Source organism: Antennarius striatus, chromosome 11 (genome assembly GCF_040054535.1).
Source record: "Antennarius striatus isolate MH-2024 chromosome 11, ASM4005453v1, whole genome shotgun sequence".
Taxonomy (NCBI): domain Eukaryota; kingdom Metazoa; phylum Chordata; class Actinopteri; order Lophiiformes; family Antennariidae; genus Antennarius; species Antennarius striatus.
The window spans coordinates 2612572-2630000 of record NC_090786.1 but is presented as its reverse complement, the minus strand read 5'-3'; the positions used below and the strand labels follow the sequence as shown (position 1 = coordinate 2630000).

Sequence of the window (17429 nt, the reverse complement as noted above, 5' to 3'; positions counted from 1 at the left end):
CCCGGTGGTGTCGCCAGAGGGAGGAGTCAGGGAGGAGTCAGGGAGGAGTCAGGGAGGAGTCAGGGAGGAGTCAGGGAGGAGTCAGGGAGGAGTCAGGGAGTCATCGACGCGTGAAAGGAAGGAGTAGCTCTAGCTAGGTGGCTAGATAGATAGCTGAAATATCCAAACCCACTCTTCGTTTTGTTACGAAAAATATTTCCAGCTAGCTAAACAAAATGAGCTAGGTAGCTAAGACGACCAAACACACCTTTCATTTTGTTACGGGAACTTTTTCTTAGCTAACTAGAAACACACTCCAAACACACTTTTCTGTAACAAAATACAAAGTGCGTTTGATGCCTTAACTAGCTAGCTCGCTAACACTCGATTGTGATTCCAGGCTCCAGCGTGAAATGAAAAAAACGCGTAGAAGAAACAAACGGGAATGTGGCACAAACAGACGGGAGTATGTTTGGACCACATGACCAGGAAAACAACGTAACGAAACGTAACATCCAAACACACATTTTGTTCTGTTACAGAGAAGTGTGTTTGGAGTGTGTTTCTAGTTAGCTAAAACAAGTTTCCGTAACGAAAGGAAAAGTGTGTTTGGATTTCTTAGCTAGCTCGCTCGTTTTGTTTAGCTAGCTAGCTAGCTAAGACATCTAACCACTCTTTTTGTTTTGTTACGGAAAAGTTTACTGGCTAGCTAGAAACAAACTCCAAACACACTTTTCCGTAACAAAAATGAAAACTTTGTTTAGATGTCTTAGCTAGCTCATTTTGTTCATCTAGCTAGCTAGCTAACACATCCAAACACACTTTTTGTGTTGTTACGGAAAATTTTTCTAGCTAGCTAGAAACACACTTTTCTGTAACAAAACAAAAAGTGCGTTTGGATGTCTTGGCTAGCTAGCTAGCTAAGACTCGTTTGTGATTCCAGCCTCCAGCGTGAAATAAACTCGTAGAAGGAACAAACGGGACCTTTGGGAACGTGGCACAACCAGACGGGAGTACGTTTGGATCGCACGACCCGGAAAACACCGCAACGGAAGGAAAAGTGTGTTTGGATGTCGCAAAACTCGATCCGGGATGAAACAGGAAGTGGAAGAACTCATCCGGATTTTCAACCGCCGTCAAAAAAACGTAGAGTAATTAATTTTCCGCGGCATGTGTTCGATGTCAGAGGCAGGTTGACAGAACTAAGACCGTCCAATCAGACCGCTGGTGCGGTCAGGTGTGTGTGTGTGTGTGTGTGTGTGTGTGTGTGTGTGTGCGTGTGTGTGTGTGTGTACGTGTGTGTGTGTACGTGTGTGTGTGTGTGTGTGTGTGTGTGTGTGTGCGTGCGTGCGCCATCTGGCAGCGGTGCCTCGTACCCAGCAGTACCCGTCCCTGTGTGTCGGATCAGAACCGCCAGATCACAGATCCAGATCGCTGCACAAACATCACCAAAAATTAACACACACACACACACACACACACACACACACACACACACACACACACACACACATACACACACACCAATACACAGATGCTTTGAGGAAACACGCTAATTGCAGTCTGTGGATGTCAATCAAACTGTTTTTCTCCGTTTGTCTCATCACTCTCTTTTCTGGTGGCATCTCTGCCCCCACCCCACCACCACCTGCCCCCCCCCCCCCCATGGAGAACCCCCTAGGGACGGCTGGAGACACTCAGATATTCATTAGGACCGCACAAGACAGGATGAGAATCTCAACCGATCTGGGGGCTGTATGCTCAATGAAGTTGGGGGGGGGTCATGGTGATTATTGGGTGGGGGGGGTGATTGGCATTGGATCAATATTTGAATGATCAGAAATGAATGCTTACACAGATACAAACTCAACGTCGAATCAGTGCGGCGTCGCTCATGTCCGCTTGCAAAGGTCCCCCCATCTTTAGCCCAAGAGGGCGTGTGATTGGTCGGTTTAGACGACAACGGATTCACGGGAAACTTTCAGGTTCGTCTTACTCGTCTTTTGTTTCTGCGAGAGAAATTAATTTCTGTAAGACGGAGAAGTTTACGAATCACCAATTTCTTTATAATTGTATTCCGATATTTGTTTCAGTTTTACGATCAATAATAATTAACTAAATGAGTGAGCTGCCCTTAATTCCTTATATGGTTGTACTTCCTGTGCAGCACTTATTCAGGAATTCACCTTTACACATCAAATTACGAGAATTAAAAATAAAAGTCATTGTCGACCAATGAAAAGGTGAGTTTATGTGAACACAAATTGTTCACTTTGTTTCTGAAAGGTCATGACCCCGAGAGAGAACTCCGCGCCCCGACGTCACTCCGCATCCTGAAGGGGGGGTGTGCAAGTCTGATTACTCAAATGATGGCCTCTCTGTAGCGTTTCCATGCCCCCCCTCCCCCCCTGTAAACATTACGCACATCAAGACATTACCGTGGAGCGCGGCGGCGGCGGCGGCGACGCAGAATCAATTTGGGCTCCTTCAAAAGCCCCACTTGAAGCCGCTAGCGAGGCAGAGCGGAGATGCTAATCGGCAAAAGGTCCGGGTGTAATGCCCCCCCCCCACCCCCCATATCCACCGCCGCCTAACCACCCCCACCATTCCATTCAGCACGCCTTCCTCTGAAGCCGCCGTCTTAATTATCACCATAGGACATACATTACCAGACCAAACGCAAATGTCATCAGAACGACAATGGGCCCGCCGTCGCCGTTACGGCGGTGCGTTAATTGATCTTATCGTAATCACATTATCTGGTTGGAATAAGGTGCTTTAATCGGCGGCCCCGGCCGTTTACACCCCCATAAATATCCGCTGAGGAGCCGAGACTCATCACGTTCACGAAGGGAGTGTTTGTGCAGCACATTAAGACTAATGGAAGGGGTTTCAGCCGGACTGAAGGGGTTTCCCTCCCGCGAGACGGAAGTTAAGCAGAAAAATGGCACTCATTTTATTTTAATTGGGTGGAAATTTTCCGCAAGGTGTCAAAACTTCTTAAGACTCGATTGAAATTTAGCATTTTTAAAAAAAAAAACTCGACGTGGAAAGTTTTAAAGGTGCCGAAGAGACGATGGGTTTGATGTTTTTCTATTAAGGATTCGAGCGAGCACTAAAATAAGCCCCGCCCACGTTGAATTTAGAATTACGTACCTTTTTGTAAAAAAATAAAATAAAAAAAAATTAAAAAGAATTAAAAAAGTCTAGTCATCAATTCTGTTTCGGATCAAACAACAAGTTTGGAGGGAAAATGTATTTTACTTCTTTAAATACAAACATTGTCCTGACTGAGCAGTAAAGTTGGAGGTAAAGTCAGAAGACACTAGTAAACAACTGTTTGTGTGTCATCACACACACACACACACACACACACACACACACACACACACACTCACACACACACACACGCCATTCTATTATCTCAGGATTCCCGGTGAATTCTTCAGAGATGGTATTAAGAACACAGAAGTTAATAAAAGTCCAATCAAAAGAACTTCCAAAGCTTCGGCTTCTTTCACTTTCTAAATGAGATCAAAGCGAAAGTCGAAACCGTTTAAGAACGACTCCGATCCACAAGAAACAAACAATAACAACAATAAGTAAGAGAAAACGTAATGAATGGCCGGGAAACAAACAAATAAAATAATATGAGGAGAGAAAACAGCGCGGAGAGGAGGGACGGCCGATCCGCCGGGACGCTTCTCCTTTATTGTCTCTCCTCTTCTTTCATCTCGAGTATTTTTGTTTGCTTTGTTTATTTCTCCATTTGAGAGATTTGGTTTCTCATGTGTTGTACAAAGGGGCCGGATTGGGAGGGGGGAGGGGCTGATTTATTATTGTGTGTGTGTGTGTGTGTCCTTGTTTGTGTAATTATATTCCCCAAATTCCCATAGAGGAAATAGGCTGAGCTATAATTGGCGAGACAATGTGAGTAATGTTTGATTATTCCTTTATTTATATGATTATTATGATGTTTTCCACACGTCTCCTCCTATCCGGGCTCGAAGGCGCGTTTGCGTCCTGCGGCGGTCCTGACAGGACGATGGAACCCCCCCCCCACCTCGAGTTTTTGAACCCATTCCACGACGGATAAAACATAGCGTCGCATCTCTTTTCATATGCTAACGCCCGCTATTCAGGCGCCGTTCCCCTTCGCCCACTGCGCCGCTGCCTCTTAAGACAGGGGGGCAGACAGGGGGGCAGACCGGGGGAGGGGGTTGGTCATTAGAGGTGGGCAGGGTCGACCCCGAACCAAAAATAGAGGAAGGAGAAAAGTCGGTGAAGAAATCAATTCTTTTTCACCTTGCGGTTTTAGAAGGAGGGCCCGGGGGTTGGGAGGGGTGAGGCAGCGGCGCAGGGAAGAGGAGGGAGGGGGGATGAGGAGCGGTGGCATCGGAAAACTCCTCGGGTCAATAAAGAATCGATAGGAGTAGGTGAAACACGTCGAGGAGAAAAGAGACTACGGCGTAGGCCTTGGTTGGCGGCACCGGCGCAGCAGGTAACCAGTCCAGAGACGACTCCCCAACACTTAATCGGCCACGCCCACTGAGATTGTCAGCCGAGATGGAAGAAACATGAGGAACAAAGTTTCCACCTATTTCCACCAAGTTTCCACCTATTTCCACCTAAAAATGCAAAATAAACTTGCCGATTCGATGGCGAAGGTACGAGCGTCGGCTGCGACCTCCTTGCGAACCTGTGCCTCGATTTCTCAAAGAATCTCGCAAAAATGACGTTTTCAAAGTCCGCATTAAGTCCAAAATGTGGTAATTTTTTCATTATCCTCCAACAGGACGATGAATCCGTCATGTGGGGGGGCGAAGGAATACCGTCAAGGAAGGAAGCACGTCAGTCATTCCTCATTAGCGCCTTGTGGAATAATGAGGTGATGGGAGACTGATAGAAATCACCCTTTGAAGTTTTTCCTCCCGGAGCAAAAAAAAAAAAAAAAAAAAAAGAAGCTTCTCCTTTTCCCTGCGAGGAATAAAAGGCGCCAATTAAGCAAATAAATATATCAATTAAGCGGCGTAATTGAGATTGTGTGGATATATGAAAGTGAATTTCCCAACGGTGTCTTTGGTAATGAGTTCCGCAGAGGCGTTAAAGGTGCGCCTGTGTCGCGTGGAACTGTAACACACACCGGGCGGATATTTTTAACCTCCTTTCCCTGCTTGTTTATTCCCGAGTCTTTCTGTAATCCCGACCCGTTAATCTTCGCAGTTACACAAAGAACATTTGATCATCAACAAAGAAACTTCCGCGCCTCGTTGGCGCGAAAGCAACGCCGTAACAACCACCAACGCGTGAGGCTCGCTATAAATATGCGCGCCGCAGCCGCCGTAACGCTGAAAGGTTCAACCGGTAATTAGCACAACGGGCTAATGCGGCTAAAACAAGATGACAGGTGGGGGGAGGGGGGGTGCAACATCCGCCGCGGTTGTCGAGCTTCAATCCCGGCACTACACCTTTGTTCGCCACCCCCCACCCTCGTCATCACCAAGGGGTCGGATGTCGACGGATGCGGGCGTCAGGGCGGCGTTTCCACGCGGGAGTGCCTCCGGCAATATGGCCGCCCGGGCCCGGCAAGGGCAACGTAAAGTATAAATTATAAATGCAAGCCAGATCTTAGTTAATGATGTCCTCACATAGATTCAGTTTAAGAGCAATTAATGCAGCTTTTTTTGTGCAGGGGGGTGCCCCTATATGCATAATGTCAGAGTCCCCCCTCCCACACATATATGCATGGAAGGAAGGGGGGGGTGCTACGTAGGAACACATGTAAAGGCGGCGCGTTAAGGCGCAGCTGCATGCCCACATTTTTATCAGGGTTTCGAGTCTTTAAACAAGTTGTTGTTCAAACGGAACGCGGGGTCTCGACCTGACACGGCGAAGGAGGGGCGTTTCGGAGTCCCAGCGTGCCAGGAATACTCCAGTTTCTGCAAAAAAAGTACTACCAGTCATTAGACCAGGTCCTGGAGTAAAGACTCGATTTTCTAAATTTGGTTCGCGGGCTGGAGAAGTTTAACAACCCCTGCACCGTTTTCCTGGAGGAGGATGGATAATGAGGACAAGGTTGAGAGACAGAGCGCAGAGAGAGAGGAAAAAAAAAAACCCACCAAAGATGGGCCTGTGTGAGAACGTAAATCTAGCGAATTGCATTTAACCCCCACCACCACCACCAACACAACACAACAAACACAAAAGATGCACAGTTCTCCATCTCTCTGAGGACGGACTCGGCGTTCTGCATATTGAATGAAACAAGACGAGTTGGAAATCTATTTTCAGAGCCAAACACGCGGTTAGCTCCTCCCGAGCGCAACGCCGCCGGTCGGGCAGGAACGCCGCAGCCTTTTTACTCGGAGGTCAAGGTGATTAAAGAAAGCGCTCACCTTTACCTGTCAGTGTGGACGGAGCTTGTCAGTGAATATCATGGAATTGAGCGTCGCGAAGACTGATCCAGTTACAGAAAAGAGGACGGTGAACTTTTGTACTCACTTGTGAGCAAACACAGTGTTGCTCTGAGCAAAGCATCTTGGGATTGGTCAAGAACAGAAAGCACTGGCAGCTAATACTGGTAAAAGTTCTGCTAGGGAGAACATGTTGGTCCCTTAAGGTGGACCCAATGGATCCATCGGCGGCAGGGCGTACAGTAGTGGGCCGACCCCTTTCCGTGGCGTCCGCGGCTAAATGCATTAGCGACAGCCGACTGCTCATTTTTCTACAAGACATCCTCTGATATGGATTTTCATGATGTGGGAGTGAGCGCTGGACCAGTTGCCCCGGAATTCATTAAAAGATCAATTTGATCATTGCACCCGCTGAGGTGGAAGCGTGGATGATTGGCGGTGAAGTGTCCTCTGGTTCTGAAGTGGTCTCCGGGCAGCTGAGGCTTTGGCAGGAAGGCCCGGCAGCAACACTCGTCGGCACAGATTGCCATAGTTGACCAGCAGCCCAGGCAGATGGCCAGCGACCAAACAGCCCTATTAGCATTTGGTCTGGATTAAATCAAACGCCCAGCGGAGAGCCATCTCTGGAACGGTCCTGGAACGGTCCTGGAATGGTCCTGGAACGGTCCTGGAAGAGGCGGAGTGGTTGGAATGGGGGTACGGGAAAAAGACTGGACATGTAGTGCATGTCGTCATCTGGAAGGGGTTTCGGTTCTCTGACGTCGTTGAGGTTGATGAATCAGGAAGATTCCACTCTAGACCCATAAATGTATTATGGGATGTTGACACTAAAAATAGATTTGACTTCCATAAACCAGCACTGTTCATGGGTGATGGATGTTGAGGTAAGAACTGGCGATGGAACTTTGGAAACCTCCAACTTCCTGCTGAGCCTCAATTACCAGCAGTCACACCTTGAGGTACTCTAGTTACTCCCCTTCTTTGCTGATGAGACCTTTCCTCTCTGGGAAAACCCCCCGGGGGGGTTTATGGTTATCTCAACCAGCCAAGACCCAACTTTTAGATGCAGGACTTGTCCAGAGACGGAAAACAAGAAAACACCTTCGACAGGAACCAGTAGAACCAGTCCCTCATCCTTCCCTGGGTCTGCAACCAGTGCTTGAACCACCTTAAATCAATCCTCCAGGAGCTCCTCCACAACTCCAGGATGTCTTTTGTATGCTACCTCACAATAATGACCGTATCTTGATGACACAACCGTGAGTAAGTTGAACGGTTCTGGTGTGGTGTCATTCCTGTTCAAGACCAGTTTAACCAGAAACCAGCTCCTATCAGGGACAGCTGGGGCATTTAGCACCCCTCTTTGCACCAGAGTAGCACGCCAGGAGATTTTCCAACCATGTTTGTAGTGATTCAGAAAATATCTTCAACCCAAATTCACAAGATTCTGGTTTCTCCTCCTCCACCGGGACTGAATGTCTTTTGTGCTCCTCTAGTTTGGGAGGAAAGAGGAGGAAGAGGAGGAGGAGGAGTAGAGCGGAGGGAGGCCAAGAGGGAGACAAAGGCAGAAACATTCCGCATGAGGAGAAAGTCAGTGACCTGTCATGTTTCCGCGATCCCTCCGCCGTGCACGCCCACTCACGGGGGCATCGTGCACGCTAATCTGAAGTGATTGCATGTCCACTTACATAAATTATGGACTGCGCTGGATGCATTATTTACTCAGGAAAATTAAAAAGGCATGCCAGGTTGGTGGACGGCCTAACAACATCACGACACACACACACACCGACCACAGGGAGATGCTCTGAACATGGACACACACTCTTTCGTTTATATCAGGTTCCTCTTCTCATCCTCATCATCTTCCTTCTCAGCTCTCTCTATTTTGTTTTTTATAATGTATTCCTCTTTTCATCCCGTCCTGCCATCTTTGAATCTCGTTTTTACTTCTGTGCAGGTTTATAACCTGGGCCCTTCATCTTCATCCATCCATCCTCTGTACATCTCCCGTCCACAAAGAGCCCGATACTTGAAAACTCGAACAAATTGAATTGGGATGTTGTGTAACGCCAAACAAATTCCTCGACTGATAAACATCTTTTGCATTCAGTTATTTTTTATTTTTGGACGTCCGCTTTGTTTTTTCACGTCATCCTTCATCATGAACCTTGAGCTAGGACTCGGCGAGGGCCACTTTTGGTGGGAGGAGATGTTTGAAAATGCGATGGGATCTGCCGGTTTATTTCTTTAGAAACTTTAGAACCAGAACATTTGAGGCTGAGGACACAGATGACGCCAGAACTGGAGATGTGTCCTAAGGTTACAGACCAATGGGAAGGCGTGGGTACAGCTATTCCCAACAGTGGTCCCCAACCCCCTTTGGGAAAGTCTTTGGAAAGTTTCTTTGCGCAGGTTAAAAGAGGAGGAGACAGAAGGAGAACCTGCAACTTTGAAGAAAAAGAAAACTGAAAAATACCAGCGTTTTTATCCACCACACTGGTCCGGTCCGTGAAAACATCGCCCGACGCTAAACCGGTCCGTGTTGGCGGCCGCTGCTTTCCGAGGCCCAAACCGTTGCAGTCCGGTCCTTCTTCTTTATTCAACCTTCAAGTTAAAGCTTGAAGGAAGAAGAAAAGCTCAAATCAGTATGCAAAGAGTCGGCATGGGGCGTCTCCTCGCAAAAAAAAAAGAAGAAATCCTGAGCTTTGCTGTAACTTTTGGACACCGAGCGTCGCCTCCAGAGGGAAGGAAAGGCCTCTGAAACAGAATCTTATCAGAAAGTAGAAAGTCTGCTTCTCCCCACGCACTTCCATCCAGCAGCCGCAATCTTGGCTACGGCACGTTCGACTTAACACCTAAATATAGAGCATGCCGGCTATTCATGTAGTGTTATTGCGACGCTAATGCCTGCAATCGCGGATTTTTTGGAGGGCTAGCCTGCCTCATGGCGCGGCCGCCGGCTCCTGAATATGCATGGTGCCGAGCGGCGGGGAGAAGAGAGCGCCAGGCGAGACACAGAGGATTTGATGTTCAATAAAAGAGAAAGCCTTTGACATGGAATATGAGTGGGGCCCAGCCTCAATATAAAAGAACCAGGAGGGGAATTAGATGGATGGAGAATTCCTTCAGAAATACAGACGGAAAAGAGAGTCGCGAGGAAAAGGAACAGGGGATATTTGGGTGTGTGTGTGTGTGTGTGTGTGACGAGTGACAGCAAAGACACACACACACACACACACACTAATTCCACGTGGAAACATTCGTCTGCCCCCTCTTCACTACAGGGATAATACGGATAACGGTACGTATGTACCGTTACGGTACGTATTTATACGTATATATCGCCGAATTTGTCGAAACGTCATTTAGTCGTCGTAACGTCTTTGTCTTCGAGGTTTTTTTGTTTTTTTTTACAGATTACCTTTAAAAATCAGCGACTCACCTGACGGGCTCTTTAAATGCCGTTAGCATCCGCGTGCTAACGCCATAAAAGGAAACGTTTTTGAAAAAAAAAAAAAAAAGGGGGCCGATAAGCGGCAGCAGAAGATTTTTCCTCGGTAAGCCGATTCAGCATGAAAGACAAATGGCAGGAAGTGATGTCATCAGGGACAAGGTAGTGATGTCATAAAGTTTTGTGGATTCGACACGGGGAGGCGGAGCCTGTTGAAGCTGGTTGGCGATGTTGGGATGGAAAATGTCCGTCAGGAAAAAAGATATTCCTCCAACTTCCTGTGTAGCATCACATGGGTTTTCCACTTCCTGTGTCGCCAGGGGGCGGGGCCTGTTCCACAGTAAGAGTATTTTCCATCGCAATTAAGGCTCGGGCCTGATCCCTTCTGACACGGTAATTGTTATTTCAAACACAGATTAATAAATCATGGACATCTAGTTAAGCATTAAAATAGGTCTGCAGCAGCCCAGGCTAACCTCCACAGACACGCACACACACACACACACACACACACACACACACACACACACACACACACACACACACACACACACGCACACGATGTTCAAAGGGATTTGCGAGAGTCGAGGACTGATTTAAACTCCTCAGGCTGGACGCCGTCCTGTCGGGGGCGGGGCCATCGTCAGGTGGGCCGTCCCATTCCGGGTTCGGGTCTTTAAACCGGTTGGGACTTTTAAACCGGATCTGGATCCTGGATCTGGATTCAGATCTTTTTACATGACGCTCTATAGATGTGCGTGGATATCCTGTGTCGCTCTTTTAAATGAACACATGCAAGGGTCATGTGTGTGCTGGAGCTTGTACGCACACACACACACACACACAACACACACACACACACAACACACACACAACACACACACACAACACACACATCAAAATAAATAAGACCTGAAAGGGGAGAAACCAGCAGGAGAATCTGCATAATAAATGCAGGAGATGCTCCTCTCCGCACGCTCTGACCCCGAATCTCTGGCCCCGCCCCTCCGCCCCCCCCAACGAACCCCCCCCTCAGCTACACAATCCTCCCTTCCTTCCCCTTCCTGTTGCATTAGCATCCACTCCTCCGTCCTCCGTCCATCCTCCTCTCTGGTGAACCCCTCTCCTCCCGTCGCTCGTGACGACTTGTGGTCCAATACAACATTTATGCAGAGTAATGTGTGCAATGGTCACGTCCCCCCCCACAAAACAAAATGTCACACACACACACACACACACACTCACACACACACACAGTCTCCTGTGGTCCACACAGAGCACTCTAGCTATCACCGTGGATTAGCCTGAGACCTGTAATGAACCTTTAAGTACGCCAGGGCCCTTTTAAGCCAGAATACACACACACACACACACAGACACACACACACACACACACACACACACACACACACACACACACACACACTGCATGCCATGTAAACACAAGTGTGCAAAGTTGTGCGTGCTGCTGTTCATCTACACACACACACAAACACACACATACATACACACACACACACACACTTTGGCTGGTGTTCGACGTGAACGTGCGATGGGGTCGCGAACCCGCGAGGACGAGTCTGTTTGTCTCAAAGTTTTTTTAAAATCTCTCTTTTTGTCCGCTTACCTTGAGGGAAACACTCTGGATTGACGCCAGCGAAGACACGAACCGCGTGGATTTCTTCTTCTTCTTCATCCGTAGGTCGCAGATGGGCCTAGAACCCGATGGAGGTGATTTTATTATTATTATTATAATAATAAGGATGTGACCTTTGACCTCAGAGCAGTGGCCCCGTCGCAGAGTCAGGTGTCACACAAAAGATTTTTTAGGTTTTTTAGATTATTATTTTTTCACAGATTTATGATTCTGCTTCATTATCTACAGGAAAAATAAAATAAAGTAAATAATAAAATAAAATAAGAGCAGCCTCTATAAATAACTGATGATGTCATAAGTGTCTGGAGAGACTCTGGAGAGTTCTAAGGTCACCAAACGATGAATCAGAGTCTAATTCAATAAACACAAAAACTCCTTCAAAGTAAGAGCTCCACAGAAACGCAGACGTTAGATAAGTTTGACAAACTTAAATTTGAACTCTGTGTTTCTTTCACGCCAACAATGCTGCTTTATGTGCCCCCGATTGCCCCTCGGGGCACAAACAAAGTTTTTTTTTTAATTGAATTGAATTGAAACTTACCGGAGGCGTGGAGACAGACGCTTCAGCACAAACACTTCCTGGGCACAGGTGAAACTAATTATCTCACATGAGAGGATTTTCAAAATAAAACAGGAAGCAAACTAATGACACACTCTGTTAGAAATCATCTTCCAAAAGAAAATGCGTCATGAATGGGGCAGATGCTGCGATCATTAGCATACGGTGTTGACAGACTTGTTCATGTTTACATGTTAAAACATAGATTTTTTAAGTAATTAAGACGTTAAGACTTTTTCCTCTGATTTACACACGATTGACTGTTAAGTTGCATAAATTAAATTCAATGAAATTCAAAAAATAATAAAGTTACAAAATTACAATAAAAGAAATTAAAATAAATTGAAATAATTTAAAACACATTACAAATACAATAAATTAAATTATTTTATTAGTTTAAATTGTTTTATTTTACTTATATGTATATATAATACATTACTATGTGATATAATTATTTATGCATTTCTTTTATATTTTATAATATTAAATTAAATTATTTTATATTATATTATATTATATTATATTATATTATATTATATTATATTATATTATATTATATTATATTATATTATATTATATTAATAGATTAAATTAGAATAAAAGAGATTAGATCAATATAACTTGAATTTCATGTTTTCACTGTGTTTCATCTCATAACTCTTTCTTTTCATTAAATTGCACGTCTTTATTCCTACTTGTGTTTTATCCCTGCTCTTCAGGATGTCGTCTCTTTATCTGAATCTGGGGACGTTCGACTAAACATGACTGATTTATTCCCCCACAAATATAAGACGTGATCGTCAAATGTAAAGACAGCTGTCAAAGCATGCCGGCGTGTCAACGTTGTACACGCGTGCAAACACTTCCACATACATCAATCATGCATCCTGGAACATGAATGGAGCTCGTCGCTCTGTAACCTCAGCATATGTCTTTAAGGCTGCGTGAGACACCAGTCAGGATGGAGGGATGGAGGCGGAGGGGAAGACGCTGATCAAGTGGCTCTGCAAATTATATATAACCACTGGTACAATTACTGGACTGTATTACCAACAGTCTGTCACAACAGTGAAGGCTTGACAGGAAGATGCATCCAGACAAACACGAGGACGGGATGTAAAACAAGAACAGCCTGACGCTAGAAGTCGGTGTGACACGCCAACATCCAGGTCGTCACACGACGAGGAGTTTGAGACGTAAGGATCCGTCTCTCCTCCACTGCTGCAGATCGCTGGAACACCTGAGGAGGTTCCAGGTGAGCAGTCAGCTGAGCAGGAACCGGATGTGGATCTATGTTGGATCAGCGCCGCCTGTGGATTCTGTTCAGGGTGTTTTTAGACGCTGACCGCCCCTTTACAGAAGCCAAATGATGAAAAAGATTTGAAAAACAGGAATCCTGGTGTCTTCAGTACATTGATACTGATCAATAACAATACTAATACTGATACCGATCAATAACAAGACTAATACTGATACTGATCAATAACAATGCTTATACTGATAGTGATCAATAAAAATTCTAATAATGATACTGATCAATAACAATACTAATACTGATACTGTTCAATAACAATACTAATACTGATACTGACAAGTGAAAGTGTTACTACAGATACTGATACTGATCAATAACAATACTGATACTGATACTGATCAAAAACAATACTAATACTGACATTGATCAATAACAATACTAATACTGATACTGATCAATAAGAATACTAATACTGATACTGTTCAATAACAATACTAATACTGATACTGATAAGTAACAGTATTACTACTGATACTGATACTGATCAATAACAATAATAATACTGATACTGATCAATAACAATACTAATGATACTGATCAATAACAATACTAATAAAGATACTGATCAATAACAGTAGTACTACTGATACTGATCAATAACAATACTACTACTATTACTGATCTATAACAATACTAATAATGATATTGATCAATAACAATAGTACTACTGATACCGATCAATAACAATACTAAAACTGATACTGACAAATTACAATACTGGTACTGATAATGATACTGATCAATCACAATACTAATACTGATACTGATCAGAAATATACTGATTGGTGTCAGTATCAATTTAATAATGATATTGATCATTAACAACACTGATACGGATACCAATACTGATCAATAACATCTTCACATTGGACATGCCCACAGGCCAACTAGAAAATGCATATTGATCTCTGTTGCTTTATCTGTCATTAACAGCCAGCACACACACACACACACACACACACACACACACACACACACACACACACACACACACACACACACACACACGGGGTCACACGTGCGGGGGCGGGGTCACACGTGCGGGGGCGGGGTCACACGTGTCACATGACAGTTGGGTTTATGCATCATGATGACTATAAATCTATTTTCATTAAATTAGATTAAATCACAATTAAATGAGATTTCATTAAAGTTACAATATTAACAATTAATTGATCCAATCAATATATCAACAAGTTAGTAGTATGAGAAAAAGTTACTGAAATGATGATGATGATGATGATGATGATGATGATGATGATGATGATGATGATGATGATGATGATGATGATGATGATGATGACGATGATGATGATCATACACGTCTGAATGCTACCATTTCAATCAGAGAATTATAAATAGTGACAGGCAGGGTCTATCTCTCTCTCTCTCTCACACACACACACACACACACACACACACACACACACACACACACACACACACACACACACACACACACGCGCACACACACACACACACACACACACACACTGAACAAGATGCGAGTGACAGAAAGAAGGAACCAGAGAACGAGGGAGGAGAGGGAAACACACCCGGTATAAATCACTCCCTCTGACGGGGTGGGGGGGGGTGGTGAGGAGCAGATAGGGAGCAGGAGATGAAGTGATAGGGAGCGTCTCCTCCTGACATTATTCACAGTTATGTAACACACTGTTGGGTGCTGGTAGGAATCATGGTAACAAATACAGCCACACACAGATTTATGCATTTATGCATCCACAACACTGACAGGCCACAGGGGATGTCCGCGGCGAGCGTGTGTTCACGTCTGAGTCTGCTGCACACGCACAAATCCACAAATATACAGAGGATGCACGCATAAATATGCACAAGGAACGCACGGTTTCCAGGCTTTGAGACGTTTCAGGGTGAAGAGTTGCAAGAACAACAATCTGAAAGAGTATTAAGAAGAAACAGAGGAGAGAGAGAGAGAGAGAGAGAGGAAAGGGAGACTGTACACGGCGGATCAGAGTCGGCGTGAGGAAGAGGAGTGGGAAGAAGACGACGCCAGAAAGGGAGTAAGGAGAGGAAGAAAAGTGTGGGGGGGGGGGGTCTAAAAAGAGGAAGATGTAGAGGTTTGAAGAGAGGAGGTGTTGACTCGTCCAGGAGGACCGGACTGAGTTTGATGACAAGAACTCTCCCGGATGGGAGGTGGGGCGATTATGAACCCCGAGCCTGTAGTACGTTCAGTTTGGGTAAGAAGGATCAAAGGTCACTCCGAGGTTTTATAACCGTCCTCCGCAAGACAGACTCAACCGTTGATTGGAAACAATGGAAGACTTGAAGTCAAGGAAGAAGAAGAAGAAGAAGAAGAAGAAGAAGATCACGTGACCGTGGGAACGCTTCCAGTACTGCTTCAGGTCGCCCTGGTACTCCAGCACCTGGGCGGCGTCCTCGTCGAACAGGAAGCACCACGGCGAGTGTCTGAAGCGCTCCACCTCCTGCAGGGCACTGCGGTTCTGCTCCACGCCCTCCAAGAACCCCGGGCAGAAGTCGAAGAACCGCAGCAGCCGGTCGTCCACCTCGTGCCGGTACTCTGGGCGCCCCCACAGGCCCTCCTGGAAGGCCTCCACGCTGCTCACACAGCGGTGCTTGGAGCTGCTCCTCAAGGAGATCCTCAGACGGTTCTCCTCCGACAGGAGCGACGGGAACAACACCGCCAGACGGCGGGCCAGCTGACGGAGCTCCGCCCTCCCCTTCATCACCAGCTGACCGTCCATGTCCTCGGTGAACCAGTTCTCCCAGCGGCTCCGGAGCCCCCCCCCCCGCCGAGTCCCGGACCAGCTCGCTCAGCCTCTGGATCCGGCGGATGTTCCTGGCGGTTGGGTACCGACTGCTGTGCCGGATGACGGCGGTCAGGTGCACCGGGGAGCACCGCTCGCCGGCCGGGGGCTTCAGCACCGACGTGTTGACGAACGCCGGGTCCCGCCGGAGGTGCGGGTTCACCTCCTCATAGCGGGTCTTTGTGCCGAAGTAGGCGGCGATGTGCGGGACGTCCGGTACCGGCAGGGAGGAGCCGGACAGGCGGGCCAGCAGCAGCCCGAGGGCCGCCAGCACGAGCCGGGGGCCGCGCGGCGGGGCGTGAAACATGTCAAGAAGAAGAAGAAGAAGAAGAAAAGATGTTTATTCTGAGACTGGAAATAAGTTGCAGAAAAAAAGAGTTACAATATTCATGTTATATTAACACAAACATACTCAACACATTAAAAAAAACAACAAAAAAACAAAACAAGAACGAAAATTTTCTTTTGAAATATCTCCATTTTCCTAGTTGGACACGCGCTGCAGCAAAGTAATGTTGTCCCCTTTCAACATGATCCTCCCCAGAGGCTTTCTGTCCTTAGTCTTCATGTGGACTTCCTCAGCGTCATCTAGAACCAGGTTCATGTACTCATCAAAACCAATGATGCAGCCCTCTATCCGCATGTTCACCTGCTCATACAACCAGACTTGGATCCGGGAGCGATTTTGTAGATACCTGAAGATAAGGTTAATGGGCTGCACCATAACCTTCTGGACCTTCTGTCCTTGTCCTCTGTACGCCATACTCCAAAAAAAAATACCAACGGGAGGTATAAGAAGAAACAAATTAGCACCTTTTTTCAGAGTGCAGTTTAACGAAGGGTTCACGTTGTGAGTTTGCTTCAAGAAGAAGAAGAAGAAGAAGAAGAAGAAGAAGAAGAAGAAGAAGAAGAAGAAGAAGAAGAAGAATAGCGATAAAGTACAAAGACAGAGGATTTTTGATTTTTGCAAAAACACTTTAATCTCACTCAAACATTTTGCAGTTTTACATTAGATGAAAGTATTTAAGTGCCTCAGAACATCTTTTCCAAACAAACTTCAATCACATTTAACATTTAGAACATTTAGAACATTTAGAACATTTAGAACATTTTACAATTTTTCATTAGATGAAATTCCAAAAACACTAAACACTCAAAAACATTAAACACCAAGAAACAAAGGGAAATACAATATAAGAAAGACAGAGGAAGATTGCAAGAGCAAAGAACATTGGGGGTAGTGAA

General features: G+C 45.8%; 2 pseudogenes; both read right to left on the bottom strand.

Annotated features, from left to right (window-relative positions):
* LOC137604070 (multiple inositol polyphosphate phosphatase 1-like) overlaps positions 1-16491 on the bottom strand; it is a 67513-nt pseudogene extending 51022 nt beyond the window's left edge.
* Positions 16492-16512: 21 nt separating this feature from the next.
* LOC137603973 (small nuclear ribonucleoprotein E pseudogene) lies at positions 16513-17040 on the bottom strand (annotated as a pseudogene).
* Between the last annotated feature and the right edge of the window lie 389 nt (positions 17041-17429).